Genomic DNA, 12,777 nt, shown 5'->3' with positions numbered 1-12,777 from the left:
GTCTTTATCGATTGTGCAACAATATTCCTGATCATGTTGTTAAGTTCTTATTCTAAATGTTATCAACATTGGTTTTGCTATTATTATTATTATTATTATTATTATTGTTGTTATTGTTATTATTATTATTATTATTATTATTATTATTATTATTATTATTATTATTATTATTATTATTATTATTATTATTATTATTATTTGTAGTAGTAGTAGTAGTAGTAGTAGTAGTAGTAGAGGGCCTAGTAGTAGTAGCCTGGTAGATGTAGTAGGCTACAGCTAAGCAGAAAAGCATGTTCCAGTGATGCCAGTTTCGACTTGTATGCCGACAGAATGTTTACAAAGCTCCGAATCCGATGATAATCAGCAGACATTATCAAAGCACTGGCGCCCTTCCCAGACAAAGTTGCGTAATTGCAGGTGATTTGTAGCCAAACCAAAAACATTTGGTTGGGGGGGTATTCCAAGAACATGGTGTTACCTAGTGATAAACGTGAAAATAGATAGCCCAGGTGTGCCATTAAGGTTAGAAAACGAGGACTTCAGGTAGGGTAGGCCTATTGTTCTTGGTATTCCAAGCTACAAGTTTACTGAGAGATACAAGTGTGCCAAACTTTGGATACATTCTCATTCAGTGCGTTTTTAATTATTTTCTTGACTATTTACATTGCAGATTCTCATGGCAGTCATGGCATGGGTAAGCAGTTAGGAAGTCAGACTTGTAACCCAAAGGTTGCTGGTTTGACTCCCGGCCCACCAGATTGGTGGGGAGAGTACTCAACCAGTGCTCTCCCCCATCCTCCTCCATGACTGAGGTACCCTGAGCATGGTGCTGTCCTGCCACACTGCTCCCTTGTGACGTCACTGGGCGCTGCCCCCTTGCACGAGTGAGGCATAAATGCAATTTTGTTGTGTGCAGTGTGCACTTGTGTGGTGTGAGTGCTGTGTCACAATAACAATGGGAGTTGTAGTGTCCCAGGTGGGCTATTACTTTCACTTTAAAGTCATCAAAACTATGAATGAACCCATGTGTATGTATATGGGTATAATAACTGAAGACACATTTTATATTCTACTTTCTTCAGAATAGCCACCCTTTTCTCTGATTACTGCTTTAGACACAAGGCATTCTCTCAATGAGCTTCAAAAGGTAGTCACCTGAAATGATTTTCACTTCACATATCGTCATTACTTTAAGAAATGAAGGTCAGTCTGTAAAATTGCAAATTAACCAAATAGAGACGCAAAAACCATCAAGCTCTACAACGACACAGGCACACATGAGGACTGACACAGCTGCATCTGCAGCCAGAGTTCTAAATTAACTTTTCTACCAGCCGAACTGAAATTTTACCAGCATCTGGCCATTGACTGGTGCTAATTTAGAGCCCTGGCAGCAGCTCAGATCAGAGACCAGATAAATGCCAGCCAGAGCTCTAGCAGCAGACCCATCCAGGGCTGGTCTGGGGGAGAATGAGGGGCCAGGCACTTTTGGCTTAAAGGGGCCCCTTTTAAAGGGGCCATGCACCCTCGTGGGCCCCTATTTTCAGAAATGTAAAAAAATAAATGAAAAGAAAAATATTTTTAACATTTCTGAAAATAGGAGCCCACAAGGGTGCAGGGCCCACCGGGAAATGGCCCGCTATGCCAGATGGCCAGTCCAGCCCTGGACCCATCTCAGAACAACATGCGAAGAGGAGACCACGCAAATGAGGCCTCCATGGTCACATAGCTACGAGGAAACCACTGCTAAGGAGAGCCAACAAGCAGAAGAGATTTGTGTGAGCCAAGAAACACAAGGTATGGACCTTAAACCAGTGGAAATCTGTGCTGTGAGTCCCAATTTGAGTTCTTTGGTTCCAAGCGCCGTGTCTTTGTGAGACGCAGAAAAGATGAACGGATGGATTCCACATGTCTGTGGAGGTGTGATGGTGAGGGGCTGTTATGCTGGTGACACTGTTAAGGGTGCATCCAAAATGAAGGCCCACTGAACCAGCAGGGCAACCACAGCATCCAACGACATGGCATCCCATCCAGTTTGCGTTTCATTGGATGATCATTTGTTTTTCACCAATGACTCCCAAACACACCTCCAGGCGGTGCGAGGGCTATTTGACCAAGAGGGAGAGTGATGGAGAGCTGCGTCAGATGACCTGGGGCCTATGCTAAGAAGCTGGTTCAGGAGTAAACCAGGTTAAGTTAAGAGGTAAATCATCTAATAGAAGAACCTGGAGTCCTCATTCAAATCATCTTTTCTTAAGAAAATTACAACGCCAAGTTCTTCCATTAGATGATTTACCTCTTAACTTAACCTGGTGTCCTGAACCAGCTTCTCAGTATAGGCAGCAGGCCTCCACAGTCACCGGACCTGTACCCAATCCAGATGGGTTTGGGGTGAGCTGGACCGCAGAGTCAAGACAAAGGGGCCAACAAGCTCTAAACACCTCTGGGAACTTCTTCAAGACGGTTGGAAAATCCATTTCAGGAGACTACCCCTTGAATAGAGAGTATGCCACGAAGTGTGCAAAGCAAACAGAAAACAGAAGGGTGGCTATTTTGAAGAAGATAGAATATAAAACAAAACATGTTATTTCACCTTTTTTGTTCAGTACCGTATATAACTTCATTCATAGTTTTGATTTTGATGGAAAGTTAATAGTCAAGAAAATAAAGAAAACATTGAATGAGAAGGTCTTTACAAATGTTTGTCCTGTACTTTATATACATATGTATATATTTCATTTTCAGATGCACAAAACATAGTCAACATATCTGCAAGCGCACAGAAATAGATGCGTGAGGTCCAGTGGCTAGTGAAAGTAGGTGGTGGCTTGTATGACAGTTGACACTAGAAAATAGCGGCTGAGGTCAGGGGGATACCTCTACGATTTACGGCATCTGCTGTTGAGCTCGGTCAACCATGACCTACTTACCGGTACTTCTTGTCTGTTCAAAATACTCAACAGTTTATTAGTGATGACTATGCTACATTGGGTATTTGTGCCCAGATAGTACATACAGTTGATAACAATTTTTCAATTCTTCTTGAACATCCATCAGTGGAGTATCAAAATAACAGAACAGAGGCATCAGTATCAGTATAATGATCTGATGTCTCTGTGATGGGGTATTAAGGAAGGCAAACAAACAACATTTCAATTGTGCTTTGGCTGCAATTCAGAAATGATCAGTCAATCAGTGCTAGTTTAACCGATAGGTCTGGGGTGGGGAACCTATGTCTTTTCATAGTGCGACCCTTGGAGGACTTTTGAAAATGAAATGAAAAAGGTTCCCCACCCCAGCGATAGGTGAAGGACAGACACCTGCCATTGAATGGTCAAAGCCAGTCATTGATGCATAAAGCTCCCAGTTTCACTTCCTTTCCTCCACTCACATTCTTTCCTTAGAATCTTACAGGAGTCTTTTCAGCTCTTAAAAAGAATGTTGCAAAAGGCCGGAGATAGAGCAAGAAAGGATGTTGCTAGCTTCCAGTAGGCGCTGGAACTGAGTGTACAGTCAGAGGTCTGGAACACTCAGGACACTGCAACTCCGTCTGTGCAGATGAGTGTACAGGGTACACAATACACAATACAAAAATGTACACACAACTGCTGTGATGTAAAAACATGTATGACACAATATTCTGAATTATGTACAGCATTTTTAGCAAATCAGCAGGAAGGATGTACTGTACTGTGCCTAGATTAAAAGTTACAGCCTGGGTTGCATTACAGTGTAGCCTTTTGGACATTAAACCTCAGCTAATCAAAACTGCAAACTCATTTATGTATTTGTAGGCCGAGCCGCTGACAGCTTTGACCAGGCCCAGGACAAAATCAACTAAAAGGGCCCTAGACGCAAAACATATACAGTAATGATATGAGGACCCAATTCTGGGCCCTCTTTCTCCCTTGGCTAGGGACAAATGGCCCCTTTGTCCCCCCCTGTCAGCTTCCCTGTTTGTAGGCTTTTGAGTGTCGTAAAGACATTGTATACACATTATTGCCATAGAGTATGTTTATTTTTCATGGTGTTTATGAGGTAATAAATGGGCATGGATGCTAGGGTGACAGATGTACATTGTAATGTATTGTAGAGGAATCTGACTGATGGTGGTACAAGCGGGACCTGAAATCAGAGTTGCCTTTGTTAGTCAAACACATGCAAACACTTATACAGGTGTGTGTGTGTGCGTGCGTGCGTGCGTGCGTGTGTGTGCGCCAATGACAATAGGAGAGTAATATGTATTATTTCAGCAGTGGCATACTGGTTTAACTTTTTTTTTTTAATGTGGAAAAATTAGCAATTATGTGACACACATATCATTTTATGAAAATGTAACCATGACCTGTATCAATAGGCAAATGGCATCCTGAAGACTTTGTGGGATGTTCAAGGAGGCACTATTGGAAGACAGCAGAGAAGAGTTGAGGATGGAGAGGCAGGGAGACAGGAGAGGACATGCAGAGCCACAGCTAGAGGCATTGAGGCCAGGGTGATTGACCCTCAGTGATAAAAACGAGACTTTAGTGGGAGATTTATGGTAGCTGATAATATGGCAGAATGGTTTAAAGGTTAAAATAATGTTCTGCGTGTCTGTGGTGCTACACCACAACTTTGAGTGTGATGAGCATGGGATGCTCAAAGTTGATTCATGTTTTCCTCAGAACTTTAACCATAAAAAGGTACCAAACAGAACGTTTGGATGGTGGGGTTAATCCCAGTCCTTTTTCAAATACTTCAATCTCATTCCTGTCTACTCTGCAGTTCATCCTACTGCAAACCGGTTTTTAAAACACCTGTTTTGCTGGAATTTAGATGGAGACAGTTGATCTGGCGTCGGCATGTTCTTGCTGCTTTTGACATGCAGATAGACGGTTTGCAAAGTGGTTTACACTACCTTTAAAGTCACCTGAAAACAAAAATAGTAGGCTGACAAACCAGACTATGACATGAAATGTATAGTCTGGGGGCAGACCATGTGCTGTAACAGGCAAAGCTGAAGTGTAACCAAAGATTGGTGTTCAAAGTTCAAACTGCTTCAGTATGTACGTAGTAGGCAGCTGTGTCGTCATTGTGCTACCCCCCCACAGATCCCGCTACACAGATACATAGAGCACTGTAATGGGTCATCCAGACCTATGGCTGAGACAGGACTACCTAATGTTTGCCGTTCGTGTACGTACTGTAAGTGAGGCATTAATATTTGAATGCATTTGTCTTTATTTTTGCTTTAAAAAAATGGTATACTATCACACAGTAGGCGTAGTTAGAGACAATGGGTCAGCAACATCCAGGGAATCAGTGATTTGCCCTCACGGGTGTCTTTAGGAAAACCAAATCATCTTTTTCAGGTTACCCGAGTTTCTGTCATCTGAGAGCTCTCAGCATTCTGTTTCCCATCACAGTGCAACATTCTAGCCTGTGGTTTAACACAAAGCTTCTCATGATGCTACATGTTCACTCAGACATATCCTTCCTGGTTCTGCAAGGGCATAAACAGCTCACACACTGATGACACATTCACTCTGCTATGTTAACCTGTCCTCTGGGTGCTCTCCTGTCTTCACACATCACTACGTATTCCTACTTTTTGGCTGAAGCTTATTTGCCTGGATCTTGCCTGACCTAGTTCTGTGCAGCTTCGTGAGCTTGTCTAATAGGTCTGGGAGAGCATGCATTGGCTCTATGTTCAGAAAGCATGGCTTTATCCATCATTCTGCCCATCCTTGCCACCAACAAATACCTTCAAAAACCTTTACTATTGATCTCTAAAGCTTAAATATAGTCTATGATCTGTCCTGCGACTCCTCAATGTGAGCTGCCATTGATATTGAAGCAATAAATGCTCTGATTATTTCTTGACTGGAGAAATGGAATCCTGCTACAGTCTCCCAGACCTCTGTGTGTGTTGGAGATCCACCAGGGGGATCCAGAGCTACACACACACACACACACACAGGTCTGGTAGGAGCCAGGCTAGAAGCTTATGACTCCAGTGCAGATTCAGATATAATCAAGAAAATACTTTGAAGTCTTGTTCGAGACATGCTTGTGTTTTCATATGGAATATCCAATTGAAACCCTACTCCATCCCTTAAAAAAACGTACCTCAAAACATACAGATCACATACATCTACCACCACCCAAGTCACCATCATTTCAACATTCTGTCCTCAAGCAAAGGTTTAGGACAAACATGTACAAAACCAACAGATCGGGAACAGTGTTTACCTATTGCTATTAAAAGCTCCTAACTCGCTGACGCGTAACCCCAGGGGACAATATAAAACCTGTCATTCCAGATTGCTGCTGTGTGAGGGTGTGTCTCTACACATGCTATCTGTAAATGCTGAGGAGGGGGTGGGGGTTGGGGTGCGGGTGGTGCGGGGGAGGTTGTGCATGCATTCCCCATTGGATTGGACATATTGACGGAGGGGCACATGCAGATTTCTGGCCAAAGCTGTCAGCCACCATGTGTGTAAGGCAATGTATTTTGCTAGCCACCCACTACTGCTGCTGCTAAAAGAGCAGTGACAAATCACAATGTGTAATACCTCCAACAATATGTGATATGTGACTAAGCATGTATATGCATTAGTGTATGTATGAGTGGATATCTTTATCATCTACAAAAAAATGTTTTAAAAAAGTATTTTTTGACCAAACAAAATCTAATGTTACAGCATTGGCCAAATAAAATAAAAAATAAATAAAAATAAAAAAGACAACAGAACGAATTCCAATAATGTGAAATGCAGCAAGGATTCTTACATGAATAAAAAGAACAGCACGTGTAGGCTAACTAACATTTTTGGGTCCTTGTCCCCCTTTTTTTTAAAAAATAAGAAAAAGGTATAGAATTGACTGTATGGTATTGCCTCTTGTGCTTTAACATCAAATGGTAAGGTACCCCAGGGTAGGCTGACTGTGAGTACAGTTAGGTACAGAGTAATAGAGACACCAGTAATATCTTGGGTTAGCCTGGCTCTCACGCAGACCCTTCGTGCATCGTGCAGCTTCACTTTGTGAAATTCACTCACTTTGTGAGCTCGCACAAGCTTTATGCTTCATTGTTTATTGTTGCCGTTTTCTACTCTGCATAGTCCTCGTGTACTGAGCCATACTGTTTTAAAATATATATTTTTTTGGCCTCTATTATTGACAGGAGACAGGACATTGGAGAAGAGACAGGAAATTAGTGGGGAGAGAGACAGGGAAGGATTGGCAAATGACCCGGGTTCGATTCGGGCCTGGGTCGCAGGCGTAGTAACCCAGTGCCCTACCATTAGGCCACGGCAGGGCCCTGGGCCACAGTCTTGACCTGGTTTTGTCTTGGTTCCCTGTTGAGAGCCCCTTCAGCAAATTCTGTGCAGCAATCCAACCCCCCAGGACAGTGCCTACTCCTGTCACTTAATCCCCAGACTACAACTCAGTTTGCTGACCGTATTGTTTTAAGTAGGGATGTTGTTTCAACTGTCTGCAGCTGCCTGATGACCTTGTTGCTGTATTAAAATAATAATCCTGCTCATAGCTGCTTGATATACTCTCCCCTCAGTTACAGATGTTGATGAGGAAACTTGCTCACTGAACAAGGCTTTACACAATGCAGAGAAAGGATAGCCTGGCAACGCCATGTAGGCCTACCCCGCCCAAAGATTTTGGCTCCGCACGGAGTTAACAGGCGCTTTCGCCCAGGCTAGAGAAAGGAACTCCTGGCTGATAGATCAGGTGCTGTTCAAGTTATCTTTAAAAAACTATAAGTCTATTTCTAACCTGCTTTTAATTTCCAAGATACTCGAGCTGCCCCTCTAAACACGCCTTCTCTGAGCCCTTTCAGTCAGGCTTTTGACATGACAGCAAAGGACACAATGTAGCCTATATGGTATATAGGCCTATGTAAAAGACTTTTCAGTGTCTTGTGTTTTGAAAATGGAAAAATGGAAAAACAAAAAAGTGTATGTACTCATTCTATCCCCCATATTCTGCGTAATCATACAATGCATTATTTTCAGCATAATATATAGCCTAATGTCCCTCCCACTACACTTCACCGGTCCCTCCACTTGTACTTACTGGCGTCAGGCCTATATGCATTTATTCTGCAAATACTGCACTCTAAGCGCATCTACTTCTACACTTCTGAGTAGATAGGCTACTGAACCGCAATCACATACTCTGTATCTTTATCCAGCTGTAGATACCAATATTGGTCTTATTTTACAAGATAAAGACAAAACCTACACCTTCAAAATGTGGAGCAGCTTTAAGCTACTTGAAACACAAAATCCAAGGCAGAGCTAATAGATCATAGTGGATGGTTGATGGCTTTCTGGGGCTGCTAAATAGTGCCTCCTTGAGGCCAAAATCAGCAGGTTGCTTGTTCAACACTGGGGTCTGGACCCCATTTGAGGTCGTCTGAAAACTGGAATTCAAATGGGGTCGCCTGAAATGTCAGAAAAAACTGAATACTGATAAAATACTACTAATTAATATAACTATTCAACATTGTCTTTGAAACAACATTTATCTTCAAGGACCTACATATGAAGAGTTCAGATGCAAAACCCCCTAACTCCATTTCTGAAGACCTGCACGTCTATATTTTTAGAGAACCCAGTTGTTGGTTTGGTTTACATTCATGTACTTGATAATACATATAAATAGTTATATTACAAAAATAAAATAAAAAAGCATGCAATTTTGATAGCTTTGTATTAAATAAAAATGAATTAAGATTATTTTCTGAAAAGGCACTTAGGGGGTTTTGCATCTGAACTCTTCATATATACACTCACCTGCGACTTAATTAGGAACACCTCTCTAGTGCTGGCTTAGATCCCCTTTTGCCTCCAGAACTGCCTGCAACAGTACTTGGGTAGGCTGTGGCATTCCAACTAAGATAAATTGGTACTAATTGGCCCAAATTGTGCAGAGAAAATATGGCATTATAATTGATGCCATTATATCCCCAGCCTGAAACGTTGATGTAAGGCAGGATTGACCCATGTCTTCATGTTGTTGAAGCTAAATTCTCACCATTCCACCTGAGTGTTGCAGTAGAGATCAAGACTCATCAGACCAGGCAACATTATTCCGATCTTCTAGTGTCGTTTATGGTGAGCCTGTCCAAATTGTTGCCTCTTTCCTGTTCTTAGCTGACGGGAGTGGCACCAAATGTGGTTTTCTGTTGCTATAGCCCATTTGCCTCAAGATTTGATGTCCTATGTAATCAGGGATTCGCTTATGCATACCTCGGTTGTAATGAGTGGTTAATGGACTTAATGTTGTATCAGCTCAAATCAGTCTGGACATTTTCCTCTGACCTCTACCATCAACAAGGCACTTTTGCCCACAGAATCGCTGCTCACTGCATTTTATTTCTTTTTCGTACCATTCTTTGTAAACCCTTGAGATGGTTGTGTGTGAATATCCCAGTAGATCAGTATTTTCTGAAATACTCAAATCAAGCCCTTTCAGCTGGACAGCCATGCCCTGTTCAAAGTAATTTCAATAACCTTTCTTCCCCATTATGATGCTCGGTTTGAACTGCATCAGATCATCTCAACCATGTATACATGCAAAAAAGCATTGAGTTGCCACCACGTGATTGGCTGATCAGCATTTTGCCTCATAGAGCAGTTGTTACAGGTGTTCCTAATGTAGTGGCCGGTGAGTGTATACAGTATATAGGTTTAATACCGTACAACTTATGTAGCTCAGTCATGTTTTAATTTTTGTCGTGTGCATGTATGGAGAGAGATCAGTTTCAATATTAAGAAATGAATGTCACACCACTCACCAATATATTTCGTGATCCACAAACAAATGTAATAACATTCGCAAATATAATTCATACATTTCATGATCCACAAACAAATGTAACAACATTCACAAATATAATTCATGATGCACAAATGAATGTAACCCCATTCACAAATGCCAGCGCAGTTCTATTCATTTGCAAACCGGTCTACATATATTCGCAAACCCTATACATATTTGTGACTTCCATTGTATTTGTGTGTGGATTTTTGAGACTGTCCTGACGGTATTTGACACACAAATGTGCTCAGCCAATCACATCAGCCGGCGTTCGAGCGTAAGGTTGAAAACATTGCGCTTCTATTACGCAGAGAAGGCTACAAGCGCGAAGCCACCATAGATCTGTATTATACACCGATCCGAGGAAATAACCGGAAGTAGAGCGGCCGCCTTTACTGAAGTGCTCCCTGACGTAAACTCGTAATTGAAGCGTGTGAAGTTACTGACTTTCACATCATCTTTGTACAAATATGTCTGGATCTGGACTAACGTGTGCCGTAATCGGATGTCACAATAACAGCAGAAAGCTAAAAATGTGGAAAAAGAGCGTATGTGCGCTTCATAGTCCATAGTTTGAAGAGGATTGTCCTTGTTGTGTGCCCTACGGTGTACACCGCTTCCCCGGCCGTGCTGAGGATGAAGACATTCGCAAGATGTGGATTAAAAACGTACACCGAAAGGACTTTGCCCCCAAACAAGTATTCAAGGGTATGTATTTTATTTTCTAGGTGGTTAGTGTAGTTAAGTATTGTAAGCCAGTGTCTATGTAACATAAACTGGTGGCAACAATTATTTAGCTTGGCTAGCTAACGCTAGTTAAGATTATTTAGCATTATTTCATTAATACCTAAGTTTCCCCAGGAGTGGGAAAAGCACCATGAGCCCCATGGTTATCTGTGCTGTGTGTCATGGTCCGTTTGTGTGCTTATTTTCGATTATTTGTGTATGTGTGCCCTTTGAAATGAAAATGTGACCCTGACAACTTGGCTAATTCTTTTGTTATGCTAGCGGAGTTTTGGCAAGGCTAGCCAGGTTACACTGACTAATAAGAAGTCAGGCTAGGTTTTGGTAGCACCATGAGCCCCATGGTTATCTGTGCTGTGTGCCATGGTACATTTGTGTGTTTATTTACGATTATTTGTGTATGTGTGCCCTTTGAAATGGAAATGTGACCCTGGCAATTTAGCTAATTCTTTTGTTATGCTAGCGGAGTTTTGGCAAAGCTAGCCAGGTTGTGACTGACTTAAATAAGAAGTCAGGGTAGGTTTTGGTAGCTTTTGTTTTTGTCCATAACCTAGCCCAATTTTATTTTCATCTCGGAAATCGACCACCATGTTTGTATTTGTAATAATGTTTGGCATTATATCGGAAATAAAGTGGCGGGGACAAGCTAGGTTAATCTCAAAAGTGGTAGGCCTATGGACATGTATGTCCCCCAACACCCAGACTGAAAATTACACCCATGTAGTATTAACCCCTCCTCAACAAAAGATAATTTTCGCTATCCAACCTCAGTGTACATGTCTTGCTTTGTCCTGTATTTTGTCTAATGTCTGTGAGAATGACTGCAGCCATGGCAAAGATAATTTTCTGTTTCATGTGTAACAGTCAATTATATTTTTATCTCATCTTATTCCCACCCTCCTTAGGTGTGTGGAGTACACTTCCCTGACGGCAGACCAACGCAGGAACACCCATGAATATAGTGTAAGTTTACATGTATATAACAAATAACTTAAGTGATTTTTTCTTAATTACCTTAACCATATGTTGTTAAAGTACTTTTGGAGCGATTTGCGTCCAGATGTTAGACTCTCTCCCATCTGCCATTACTTTTTAATCTAGGCTAAAAAAAAAAAAAAAAAAACACACACAAACTCACACATTTTCTTAACTTAGTTCTTGACTCTTAGTTGTTATGCTTTCTCTCCTTAAGCCACTGCTTTTATGTACCTAAATTGCCTTTCAACACTTGTGTCTTATTATTCCATGCAAGAGTTTACATCTGCTAATTGTAATATAATGCAATGTGAAGTGAGATTTAAAGTGTTCTGTAGGACAGTGGCGTTGTAATTAACTGTTTTTAAAAGCTGTTGGTGTTTTTTGTTCCTTCTTATATTTATTCTCAGAAAGCACCATCATGTGGAAGACCACCTCAAAGAGGAGATGTCTCCAGCCCCCAACAGAGAGACCATGTGATGAGCCTCCTGTGACAGATTCTGACACCGAAGTAGGGCATAGCTTGGAGGATAGTCTGTCTCCACACCAATGTGATGTTGGCACTCAGTGGCCAGAGCGTAGTGATCATGATTATTGTTCGATGAAGTCAACAAAAGATGCAAGCACACAAACAGATCCTACACCATCACTGTCAGCTCATGACATGGATGATAAAGTGTCAAAATTTTTACACTGGACTAGACATCATCAGCTTTTGGCAACTTTTGAACACCATCATTGGCTTTCTTCCACAGTCGAAGACGTTCAAATTACCAGTCCATGAACAGCTACTGCTGGTCCTAATGAGGCTTCGGCTTGGCTACAGCCTGTGATATGTTCGCAATGTGGAGAGCAACACTTGCCAATTTCACAAGGGAAAATCTTATGTTTTGGCTCCCTCGAGACACTCTGAATAGAGTAAGACCCTCAAGTTTTCTTGAACACTATCCCAATGCAACATGCATCATAGATTGCACTGAAATATTTGTCCAAAGACCGAAGAACTGGGAAAAGAGCAAAAACATACAGCAACTATAAGCATCACAACACCTACAAACTCCTCTATTGCATAGCCCCCAATGGTTTTGTGATGTATGTGTCAAAACTGTTTGGTGGCAGAGCTAGTGACACTTTTATCACAAACTGTGGATTTCTGTCACATTTGATTTTTGGTGATCAGATTTTGACAGACCGGGGATTCACAATTGGAGATGTTCTTCCTCCAGGAGTGACATT

At 41.6% G+C, this 12,777-nt stretch overlaps 1 long non-coding RNA gene across 1 annotated transcript; it reads left to right on the top strand.

Moving 5' to 3' along the window:
* The first annotated feature begins 9,759 nt into the window (after positions 1-9,759).
* Positions 9,760-12,548, top strand: LOC134465030 (uncharacterized). The gene is made up of 3 exons (XR_010038104.1): positions 9,760-10,530; positions 11,472-11,529; positions 11,952-12,548. It is a non-coding gene; the product is annotated as an uncharacterized LOC134465030 (long non-coding RNA).
* Positions 12,549-12,777: the final 229 nt, after the last annotated feature.

Source organism: Engraulis encrasicolus, chromosome 16, assembly GCF_034702125.1.
Source record: "Engraulis encrasicolus isolate BLACKSEA-1 chromosome 16, IST_EnEncr_1.0, whole genome shotgun sequence".
Classification (NCBI taxonomy): Eukaryota; Metazoa; Chordata; class Actinopteri; order Clupeiformes; family Engraulidae; genus Engraulis; species Engraulis encrasicolus.
This window is presented reverse-complemented; position numbering and strand designations above follow the sequence as displayed.